The following is a 12,631-nucleotide window of genomic DNA, read 5'->3' on the forward strand; positions in this document are numbered from 1 at the left end:
AATGCCTCTTCAAATCCCTTCTTCACATCAGGCAGAGGGGAGAATTGAAAGGGGTTCTCCCACATCCCAGGTGAGCACTCCATCTACTGGGCTCAAGGATATAAGGGAGACACCCTCAGCTGTTTTGTGTGGAGTCAGATATGCACCACTGCTGTTCTTGCAAGAAGCAACTTAGAAGCATGACTCCAAGAGAGGGTTCCTTGCTGTGGTTCCTAAGCAGAGACAGGTGATGAACTTGGGGGACAGGGCAGGGCAGGGCTGGGGTGGAGTTTAGGCTGCATCCCTCTCATTGGCATCTGCTATTGGCTAGATTACCAACCTGCCTCACACCATACAGGCTTTTGTAGATCCCATTCTCAGGTGCCTATATAGGAGCCCAGGTGGCTAAGCCAGGGTTTGTGGATTCCAGTGATTTTTCAAGGTACCTAAAGGTTAAGCATTGCAGAGCCTATGTCCCTTGACTTGCATCCAAAGAAGTGGGTATTCACCCACGAAAGCTCATGCTGCAAAACATCTGTTAGTCTATAAGGTGCCACAGGATTCTTTGTTGCTTTTACAGATCCAGACTAACACAGCTACCCCTCTGATACTATGTCCCTTTGTGGATCCAGACCCAGCTACTCAGATTCTATGATGATGGAACCCTTAGAGACAGAGAAACAGCAGGGAATTTTGGCCCTTGGAAAGAAGTAGCATACATCTCATCTAATGCATAAGCTCTAGCTAGTGTAGTGGGGCCAGAACACACCAGAATGGTGTTCTGGAATTGTATGTGTGAGGTCATGCCACATGGAGGATGCCATTTTATAGAGTAAAATAGACATCTTCTCACAGTGTGACCTCACACACATCATACATGCAAGGCCACACCAACACAGGCAGAGTCTCTGCACTTAAAAAAATCAGGACTGCAAGGGCTGAATCCTAAATATACTCCTTTAAGGCTTGTCAGGGCCAGGACATAGGCATCTAGGCCTATTGGGTAGCACAAGGCAGGGGGCCAGGCCCCCACACCAGCCAATGTTCAAAATCAGGAGATCTACAGCCAAGAGTCAGATACCAGGCTGAGTCAGTAAGCCATGAGGTCAAGAGCCAGCACTGGGTAAGTAGTGCAAAGCATGATTGAGCCCAATTGTACAGGTGACTTCCTGTTCCTCCTTCTGGCTTAAATAAGGGAGAGGCCCAATCAGGAGCTCCAGGAGCTCCCAATCAGGCCCTGAGGAGTAGAGGAGTAGAGCCTTCTGTCCGAGCTGGGCTTCAAGGTGTGCTAGTGCTAACTAATACTAGTAAGCCATTGGGTGGAGGGTTGGAGTGTGATAACCCCAGGAACCTTACAGGCCCAGGCATGAGACCTGTGGGGCACAATAGGCTATTGCATACTGATTAATATATTAGCCAGCCCCTTCTTCTCCTATATCCTGTCCTGCTGCTATGCAGCTGTGTGTATTTAGGGGAGTAGGGATGGAAAGAGGCTCTCTACCTGGGCATCAGTGCCATACAGATCATAATTTAAATACTACCTCCTACACATAGTTTTAAGCCAGCAGAGTACAATATCCAGCCTTGCCTCAAGCAGCACAGTTTGTTTTAAACCTAGTTTACATATCACAAACCCAGCCAAGAAATACATTGTCCAAATGTGACTGTCTGGGGGGAAAGAAGCCAAAAAATAAAACCCCATCAGTTAGAAATAAATAAGTTTAGATGTTAGTGCCACCTTGAACTTTAAATGATTCCTGTCACTGTGGTGGATTCTATCTGTAATTCCACTCAGCCCCGCCCCTCTGGCATTCTTCTACAGGAACAGTCAAATAAATATTGCAAGGAGGGCATCAGTAAGTCTCTATGACAGCCTGGTTAAGAACTATGGAATGTTAAATGCTTTTGTCAGCCCTCAGGCATTTTCTGCTCACTGTTTCTTATTCTCAGAAAGGAAGTTGTGCAAAAGGTTTTGGTAACTGAAATTCAAGTTTGCCGAGGGGAGGGAAGGAACTGTGTCTTTGTTACACAAACACTTGACAACAAATTGAAAAATATGAATGTTTTCTATGGAAAATCAGGTGTTGCATTTTTTCACATATATTATTTAGTCCTAATCATCAGGTCCATCCAGGCTGCACTTGCTGCAGGACCCAAGAGAGTGATAGGGCAGTGGGCAGCACACTGACTTTGTGGTCCCTCTGATCCTCGGGCTGGTCAAGGAACCAGTTCAGCCTCTATTACACTTAGAGCAATCCAAAGGCTGCTCTAAATTACACCTAGATATAATATTCCAGCATCCAGAGATCACCACAGCATGGCAATATTCCTTCTCCATCTCTTTGTGCCTCACTATGCTTCCTACAGTAGGAGAGGGAGAGTGTGGTATCTTTTAATTTCCATCACCAGGGCACTGGCCATCCGGAACCAGCTGTAGGACTGCGGCTTTAGTTGGCAACACTCTGGAGTATGGCACAAGTTCAAACCCCAGCCCAATAATTTGGCTCAAAAAGAACATAACATAGCAGTGCAGTATTAATAAGGGCTGGGCACTGTTACAAGGTGTTTTCCTCTTGGCTGTGAACTCTGCTATAATGTAAAGGTCTCATGACATGTTTGACGACAATAAGGATTAACACCATCATTTCACCCCCTCAGTGAAACGGGTCCATATGGCATATGGTGTATGTAAAAATAATAAAATGAAATAAAAAGTTATAACAGAAAAGGAAAAAAGACTATATAATGTCAAATAATTTGTTATCTCCCCATTACTATCATGGGGTCCAGTCTGAATGTAGCCAGGTTTGCTGGGTTCCAGTCTTTATACTACAGTGAAGGCAAATTGCAATAGCACACAAGAGAAAAACTATGACATACAGCAGAGACAAGTTCCTATACCTTGTATTAAGTGCAATTCCAGTCAATGTAACAGTGAAACACAGGTTGAGATTTCTCTGTTTCTGTTTACATGCTATCTTTTAAAGGATGTTACTCTCATATCATCTAAACTTTGTGTGATATAAACAGCAAACCTAATTCTGAAAAAAGTATCCAGCACAACTGATTACCATAACCAGGAGCGCACACATTTAAATCAAAAGTCAGTTGAGTTGGAAAAGGTTTAAGTTTTTTCAATAAATTATTTTTTATAATAACTATAAAAGTTATATAGTGCACTGAGACTTGCTAGAGATAGATACTTTACTGTACCTGAATTGCTGGGAATACTTCCTGAGATATAAAGCTGACAATCAGACATCTGAGTATGCTTGAAAAACAACATCTACCAAAAGATTAAAGTATGAATTTAGTAAAGTAATCCAAGGAAAAACCATTGTTCTTTTTGTAACTTAGTATTGTGGCTGTGGTGATATAAAGGGGCAATGATCTACAATTTTAATTCATCTTAAAACACAAAGCTGTATCGTCTCTATTAAATATATGGAGTGTGTCTCTTGGAGAACTGTATTTCTTCAACACACTTTTTTACATTTTATGTTCACAGGAAGTTATTAAACATATAAAATTGCCTTATTTATAGAGTATAACTGAGTCCCTAGGATTCATTTGTATATTTTTCAATACAGTACCTGGTGTCACTATTTAAGATATATTTTAAATCAGCCTTTATTTATATGTAATATAAAGAGGAGGGGAAAATTACTAGAGTGAAAATAGACCCATTAGTCTATGAGGAGGATAATGAAATTAATTATGATTCCAAAATAACAGAACTACTGAATTGCATTTTCTAGAAAAATAAAGAAAGGCAGTAAAAACAATTAGGAATAGAGACATGATGGTTATTATAATTGTTGAAAGAAAGTAGGTAAGAAGATACTGGAAACAATGTAATACAGGAAACTGAGCCAGTCTGGATGATGAGCATTCTGAGGTGTAAAGGGAATTATTTAATGAACTTACCTAACCACACACAATTATTTTTAAATATTTACAGAGAACTCGGGAGGTCTGAAAGATTTAGAAAGAAGGCAGCATTACTGGTCTTTTAAAAAAGGGAGAGTGGGGAAGGAAGAGAAAGAATGATCCTGTCACATACCATCTGGTAAGTCTAACTTTAGTCTGTAGTAATATAGTGGAAATAGTATTAAAAGGGAAAAAAATCTCTAAGCACCTAAGGGAGAGTGGAATCACGGCCAATTAGCAGCATGGATTTATAAAGAGGCCAACATGCTGCACATGAGCACATTTTTTTTATATAATTGCAAAATGGTGGCTGAAAAGAGCACAGTAGATGTATTGTACGTGGATGCCTACGTACACATAGGGATGTATGGGTTGCAGGAAAATTAGGTAGGAGATTGCAGTGCTTCACAGTGACCAAAAAAAATCCAATATGATTTTTGGGCTTCTAACATAGAGACAGGGAAGTGATAGAGGCCCCTCTCTCTGTACTACACAGATAAGAAGGCACTTAGGAGACTGTTTATAGGTGTAAGCACCTCAATACCGGGAAGATGTTGACAAACTGGAGAGAGCTCAAGAACAGAAGAAAAAATATTAAAGGGCTAAATGAGCTGACTTGCAATGAAATATTAAAAGAACGAAATATGTGTAGCTTGGCCACACAAAGTCTATAGAGGCCCAATCCCACGTTTCTTATGATGGCACTGCACCATTTCACCTCAGTAAGAGTCCAGTCTGAATACAGAGAGTGGGATTAAGTCTGCAGATAGACTATGGGGCAAAATATCAAATGGTATAAATTGTCATTGTCTATTGATTTCAATGGAGCTATGTCAATTTACACCAACTGAGGATCTGCCCCACAGGTATATAGAGGGAGATTGAGGAATTAATTGTCCTGAGTCTTAAAGGGGCTATAAGTAAGGCAGGAGCAAGTGGCTGGAATTAGGCAACACGCAATTTAGGCTGAATATCAGGAAAAATATCCTAAGGGTGAGCTCAATTACACAGTGGAACAGTCTGCTAATGAAAGTTCAATCAGCAGTCATTTAAAGCTGGACTAGACAAAGCACTGGAGTATATAGTACAGGGAACAAACAGTACAGGGTATTAGATTAGATGGATTAAACAGGGTCTTCACTATCTTTTTTTATTATTATTTTGTTTTGGAAAAAGAGGTAACAAGTTCTCACTAATAAACTACTGAATATGCATCACATATATGAAGTTGGCCATATCTTTAATTACTCAAAAGGACAATGAAGTTTATTGAATTCCAGTGGGATCTGGCAACTAATTCTTTTTGGCTCACTTGAAACTCTCAGCCTAAAGGCTGGACAGGTTTATTGCACCACATATAAGGGGTTTGAATGCTGTCACAAAAACAATATTATCATTTTTCTCCATGCAATGTATATTTCAGAGACATACATTTAATGGAGTGCCTATATATAAATATATTTATACAAAACTTCTGGAAAGGCTTGTGTTTGTCTTCCAATAATATCCATTCACCCAACAGACTTCAGAGGAAATAATGTTTTCATTAGCCATACCAACGAAAAATCTTCTTAGAGTGCTGCTGTAGAAAGAAGTTCCTAGACTCAGTTTTCCGTAACTGGAGATCAAGACTGGTTATCTTTATTTTAACTTCATGAATTTCTTATGGAATACCCCCAAAGGAATTACTTGCTTTAAATTAAACTATTCCCCCATTTGCCAGGAGATGGTGCTGTGGATTTTAAATCGCCAAGTCAAACACCTTAGTAGCTGTGTCGTTCCTCGTCAGAGTTTCCTTTAAAGTTTAATCATCAATGAAAGAAAAACTGTAGCATCCCATAACTTTATGAGGGGAAAGGACTGCGGTGTGAGTCAAACCAGACCGACTGCTATACATGAAATTGCTATTCAGTGAATAAAGGGCACAGAATACTTCCTCCCTATATCTAATCTGCGCTAATGAAGTATTATTAAGTACAGTGCATTTTAAAAACAATGCCATCACATTACACCAGTGTTTTCACTTTATCCCACAGGTTTTCTTTCTGTCCAAAATGTAAGGAAGTTAATTCCCAGCCCTCCCATCTGAATAACGGTTAGTGCACAACTAAAGGAGGTTAGGTATTTCTGTTGTAAAGGTGAAGTGTCAAGCACACCAAAAAATTGCTCTTTGCTTTTGTTAATCACAATGTAATTGATCGCTAAACTACATCCACTGTTTCCTACTCAGTGCAGTTTTCTGACCTTCGCGTGAAAAACTAATTGTGGGGAGAAATGTCCCTTAGGAGGGTGTATTTTTGGATTAGCATTTGCAGTATAACGAACAGCAAACCTGCTCCAAAAGTTACAGAAGTAAAGAATGGTTAGCTGTACCCGACCACAACTCCCCTCCTGTAGGGGATTTACTGTTGGGGATACTCCGCAGAAATACACAGAAATAAGTCCCTTTTGATCCTTTTGCCCTCTTTCTCAACAACCGGCGCGTAAACTTTGAATACCTAAGGTGCTTTAAAAACACTTTTCAAAGTCTCAGATGATGCGGCATGATTCCTGACTTTCAAAAGGGATTCTCATCCTGACTGGGAAAGTCTCCCTTCTATCGGGCTTTTCTTAACCCTCCTATTGTGCCTTGAAACTGACAAATGAACAGCTAGTTGTATCGTTTTAATTACAAAAGAAGTTATTTGGCCAACGTTTGTTTAGCCCTGGGTGGGGGAGATCGAGGTAAGCATTAGAGGTAGATTTGAGTCACAAAACAGAATTTTCTCCATAGCAACAAAACTTCAAGTTTATTCTTTTTCTTATCTTAGAATAATTACTCGCTGGGGTTTGGGACGTTTGTAAGCAACTGAAGCTATAAACATGTCCCATAAAGCACATGAAATTCCTTTGGGTGATTGCAGGGCCCAATTATTGTCCAAAATATTTCAATGTAAGCTATCAGGCACATGAGGACATTTCACAAGGTGTGATTTTGTAAGGATTGTTTACTCTCTGCGCTCTTTTCAAAAAAACAGATCTTTCCCCAGTTGTTGAGACACAACATGATTTGTCAAGGGCCAGACATTCAGGTACAGTAGTGTAATTTTGAGACACACACACACACACTTCTAGACGAATTTGTAGGAGAAGCTGGTAATTTAGTGAAAATAGCTATTTTATTCCGGACTGGGTTGATGGTTCTCTAAGAGTCAATGAAATGTTTAACAAGATATTGCTACGACGAAGCTACAAGCATCTCGAGAATGGAAGAAACTGTGGGGAAAATAAAGAAAATACTGTACATTGGGGGGTTATTACAAAATATTTAAACTTGATATTTGGCTTTCCTTTCATGTAGGTTCAGTGTCAAATCCATGTAGCCGCGTGTGGGGACACACTGATGAAGTCTTTAGTGCGGCCAGAGAGGAGTAAACTTGAATCTCATGTTAATATTTGTTTGATCAGAGAGTTATTCTTCTGGTATCAGTGAAATGCTGACTATTTCCAAAGCATTTCAAAGCTCTGGGGAGTTACCGTAGTCTCTCCGGCTGCAATGAAACTGTCTTAATCTTTATAAAATATGCCTCGCTATCATTAAACTTCTGGGTATATCCAGACATAAATGGGAGATTCTGGCTTTCTTGAGAGTTTTATAGCAAACGGAATACACAACTTTATGCGCTACTCGGCGACCTGTTTACTGGAAGGGTTTTCTGAACCCCCCTCCAACGCTTGAAATTTAGGACCCGGGGCTTTAGAAATTGTTCATTAGGTGAAGATCTAGCTAGTTTCATACTCCAGTGCACCTAAAAAAAAATCTGCGTTCACGTTTTCAGTAATAAATTGTGTAATCTCTGAGGCCATTATCATTTAAAGTGATTCTTATTTTAGTGCTTTACAGAGTACAGCTTAATATTTGGGGCAAGCTGCCTGGCAGGGACGCTGTGCTCACAGCCAAACTTCAGAGAAATAAACTTGTCGAAAGCCCGACCATGCTTTCCTGAAATGGGCATAATTCTCTTCAGCCTCTCTGCTAGCCACTCTTGCAAATTGAAGCACCGCCCCGCAGTCCAGGAAAGTTCACCCGCAGTTTATGCTTCTTGGGCATAACGGCGAAGTTGTCTGATTTGTTAGGGCGTTTCGTCTCCTTCCCTTCTTCACCTCAGCTCCCGGCTGCTTGCTACCGACATAATGAAAGAGCTGGAAGTCTAGTCAGTGACATAGGGTTGTGTCACAATTAAACCAGGTAACGAGACACTGGGCAGATGTGTTTTCATTGCACCGTAAGATAAATGCAGTGTTAAATGCCTGACAACTTCCCAGAAGCAATCAGCAAAAGTTTACGAGTGCATAAACCTCAAAGACCATTCCTCGGGTATTTTTTATAAGCCCCGCATTTAAAGCTTCTATAAATTCTTCTGCCTGCTTCCAAACCAAAGTTACTGGTGACTATTAAACAGCCACCTTCTTCAGGGAGCCCAGAGGAGTGTGATCCAGGATGGCTCACACCAAATGCGACTGGAAGAAGGTGGGGGCTTTGGGGGGGGAGGTAAATATAAGTTGAAGCTTGATAGACCGTCTGAACACTTAAGTAGGGCAGATCAAGAGTCAATGAACAGAAAGGTGGTTGATACATATCAGAGGTAGAGACAGACAGAGAAAGAAAACAAAGGAAGATTATAGCTAGATAGATGATGTTGTCTTTAATCAGGTAAGCACCGACATCCCGGATGATGGCAGAAAGTGGAAAAGAGCTATGGCCCACTCGGAAATTACAAAACTAGGTTTATTAAATATCATTGTTGATAACGTGACCTTATACTAGTTGCACCTGTCCATTATGCGTGTTGCGCCTGACCAAAGCATGACAAAGCATTAATCACTCCGATAACCATCCCCTAGTTCTGTGGTCAGGACTCTGATGATGATGAAATCTCTTTAACACTATAGCAACATCAGAGCCATTCAATCGTCCAGCTCCCAAACTGCTTACAGAGCAGGTGAATACACCATCCGAAAAGTTTCAAGCAAAAGAGAAAGGCAGGATTAATGAAGCCATATATCAGCCAGAGAGATTTCGCAGAAAGCCTCTCTTCGACGAAACAAACTGGGAGCAGTAAAAGGTTCTCCTTAAACCATCAAATTACAATAATAGTACTCGTCATCCTTAAGTGATCAAATGAGTTTTACAAGTTGATATTAAACAGATAAAAACCTATTGAAATTATCAAGCTCTTTGTTTATGATCCCAGTGAAAATGAAGTTGCTAATTAGAAAACAATAAACCTAAAATGTCTTTGAATTAATAGACAAGGTGGGTGAGGTAATATCTTTTACTGGAACAACTTCTGTTGGTGAGAGAGAGAAGCTTTCGAGTTTACACTGAGCTCTTCCTCAGGTCTGGGACATAATGGATCATTTTGGATTAATAATGATAGAGATTAACAAAAGTATCTATAAAAAAGAAACTGGATTTGAATGTGCACTTTGAGTTTCAATCAGTGACAGTTGCACAAGTCAAATGCTAGACTTGGGTGAGGATGGGGGTGGGGTGGAGCTGAATAGGGTGTGGGGGGAGGAGTGCTAGGTTGGTTTGTTCATTTTAAATATAAAGACACAAGGAGACTGAAGGCTGTATTGTAGCCATGTCCTTGCTAAATGAAATCTCAGTCAATTACTTTGAAAATCTGCAGCTTGGCTTCTTTTTATTCTTTACAGGTGAAAATTCAAACGTCTCTGTTGTTGTAGCCTGGTCCTTTCTTTTCCTGAAACAAGGCACCCAACTGTTCTGATATTACCATTCAAAACCAGGTTCTGTGGCGAACCTCATTTGTGAATCTATTACAGAGATTAATAGATTATTTCTCCTTTTTCAACTATTTCTCAGTGGGCAAATTTAACCATATGGTAAGGAGAGAATTAGAATTTCATCACATTAGAGCAAAATGTAATGAAAAGAGTCCAACACCTGGGGCCATCTCGGAAAGACACAATTAAAAGGTTTTTAATGAAACCAGAGAAACCAAAAATTTCAGAGCCTTCGGTAATTCTGCCACAACTGAATGGTGCACTGGAGGTGTTGGGGAATATTGTTTTTACTGATGTCATAAGAATGAAAACCTGCCTCTAAATACCATGTGCTTTCAATGCGATTACAATAAAAGGAGAAAAGGCTGCTTGTCTCTATTATTAGAGGATCAGCAGGACGCATTTTAGACAAGTACATGTGTTTACACTTCAGTGGGAGAGCTCGACTGGAAGGAAAGTGGGCCTTAAGGTGAAGAGTTTTAGCTGAAGCCTAAGAAATAGAAATACATGGCGGATAATATTAATGAATTACATGATCTCAAGTTGATCTGATACATTCAGATGCACAAACTACCCCTCATTTCTGAGGTAGGCAGGACCGTTCTTGTAAAGTACCCTTATTATAAGGAAGAAATCGCTAGAAAAGCTGGTCATTAATTACTATTATTATTTGCCCCCAAATTAGTTTATTTTAAAGCTGCTGCTTTTATTTTTATCGAAACATGGGGGGTCATTACTACGAAGTAGCAAATCTGCGAGTGGGGAGGGGGCAGAGAAAAGCAGCACCTTGCAGTTTGTTCTGGACGGGAGAAAAACGATTGTGTTGTCCGACGCCAAGGTGAACTTTTATGGCGAGTCAGCAAGGAGCAGCCTCGCTTTTGCTGTTCCACGCGCTCGCTCCCTTTCCGCTGGGAGAGCTAAGTCCATGTAAACGGGGGGGTGGAGTGACTCTCTCTTGCTAAGTTAGCAGAAGTGTGCTCGCAGCACTTGCAGGAGAGCGCTCGAGTGGGCACCTCCGCAGTGCAGCTCCGTCATTTGCTGAAGGAGGCGAGGCACATCCCGAGCTCCGAGCAGGGCTTTTAGTGTGCTCATTGATGAGTGAAAGTCGCCACACATGTCAAGCTAAAGGCAGTTGTTGGGCTCCTAACAGGACACAACGTCTTGCAAACATATGCGTGGAGCTGTGTCTACAGATGGCAGGGAGAATAATAGAGCAGGCGCCTTTTATAAAGCTCTAGCTGCTGCCTGTCTTCAGACCTGGGCAATGAAACTCTTCAGACTCAGGGCCAGCTAGCGCCGGGGCTTGTTTGTTACCGCTTTAATCCTATTAATTAAAACGTTAACCTGATTGGGTAGCGAGCTCTGTCCCAACAGGCGAGTCTTCTCCATAATAACCTACTCGCCGAGCTAATGATGTAAAAGACTCCCCCGTCTGCGGCGGCTGCTGCTGGGGCCGGAAATCTCTTGGTGCTTGGCTACACTTACAAGTTGCAGCGCTGGTGGAGGCTTTCCAGCGCTGCAATTAACACCCCGTCCACACTTGCAGGGCACAACCAGCGCTGCAACTCCCTGGTTGCAGCGCTGGCTGAAAACCCATCCGGGTTGGGGTATAAGAGTGCAGCGCTGGTGACACCAGCGCTGCTCGTGGACACTCACCAGCGCTTTACCTGTCCTCCAGGGAATAAGGAGCTATCCCAGAATTCCTGTTCAGCCACTCTGCACATCAGTTTGCACTCTACTGCTCTTGCCTCAGGTGACCCGCCCTTTAAATGCAAATTTAAAAATCTCCTTCCTGTTTGCTGCAGCCAGGTGTGGAGTGCAATCAGTTAATCAGTTACAGGTTACAGGTAACCATGCCTCCACGCGGCAAACGAGCCCCAGCATGGAGCACAGGTGAATTGCAGGACCTCATCAGTGTTTGGGGTGAGGCGTCTGTTCAGGCACAGCGGAATTACGATATCTTTGAGCAGATATCAAGGGACATGCTGGATAGGGGCCATCAACGACGCACTACAATGCAGGGTGAAAGTTAAAGAGCTGCGGAGTGCCTATTACAAAGCCGAGAGAGGGGGAATGAGAGATCCCCCGCCCCACGACCTGCCCGTTTTACGTGGAGATGGACAACATACTGCCAATCCCAGGGTAACGATGGACACTTCTGAGCAGGCTGGGGACAGGAGGAGGAGGAGGCGTGAAGCTCCTGGGGGGGGGGAAGAAACCGCAGAGTCCCGGGAGGCGGGCAGCCCGGGGCTCTTCTCATGCCCGGAGGAAAGTACCCAATCGCAGCAGCCAGCAGTTGCAGAAGGACAGGCAGAGGCGGCTTTTATTTTCTGGGTGGAAATGTTTCTGGAGAGGAAGGGGGTTATGGATGCATGCATGGCAGCGTCTAGATGTGGAATAGCCCGTTGATGTGGTCTATCTAATCTGCTTCAGTTATCTCAGCAAAAGCTTCATCCAGAGCGTGGGCAATATGCCTGCGCAGGTTTATAGGCAGAGCCACTGTGTCCCTTGTCCCAGTGACGACTCTTCGGCCAGGGGACCATTTCTGAACACAGGCACGCCGCATAGGGTCCCGGGCGGAATCCACATTGCTCTAAAAACATCTTCCAGGATTAAGTCCTGTGAAAAATGTTGGGAGACTCTTTAGTGAAGAGATAGGAGATAAGATCACCCCTGCATCTGCATCTTCACTCAACCCCTCTAGCACTCCAGATTACGCAACCAGCTCCCCTCTCACTCAAGCCCCACTCCTCACTCACCATTTCGTGGCTTCTGTTGTGTTTTCCTTTTGGGATAAAGAATGCAAGTGAGAACTTGCAAGTGAGAACTCCTCAGTGTAACAATTCATGTCTGGAGATAGTGGATACAATGCTGCCCGTGTTAAATGTTGTCATTTCTGTGTGTACAGTGACCTTGACTGGACTGCCCAGAT

At 42.4% G+C, this 12,631-nt stretch overlaps 2 long non-coding RNA genes across 2 annotated transcripts; both read left to right on the forward strand.

Moving 5' to 3' along the window:
- The first annotated feature begins 817 nt into the window (after positions 1 to 817).
- LOC120396546 lies at positions 818 to 7,490 on the forward strand. Its single transcript, XR_005593214.1, has 4 exons — positions 818 to 1,102; positions 3,941 to 4,048; positions 5,946 to 6,004; positions 7,250 to 7,490. It is a non-coding gene; the product is annotated as an uncharacterized LOC120396546 (long non-coding RNA).
- A 654-nt stretch (positions 7,491 to 8,144) lies between these two features.
- On the forward strand, positions 8,145 to 10,264 carry LOC120396545. The gene is made up of 3 exons (XR_005593213.1): positions 8,145 to 8,419; positions 8,842 to 9,014; positions 9,610 to 10,264. It is a non-coding gene; the product is annotated as an uncharacterized LOC120396545 (long non-coding RNA).
- Positions 10,265 to 12,631: the final 2,367 nt, after the last annotated feature.

Source organism: Mauremys reevesii, linkage group 2 (assembly GCF_016161935.1).
Source record: "Mauremys reevesii isolate NIE-2019 linkage group 2, ASM1616193v1, whole genome shotgun sequence".
NCBI classification, from domain to species: Eukaryota; Metazoa; Chordata; order Testudines; family Geoemydidae; genus Mauremys; species Mauremys reevesii.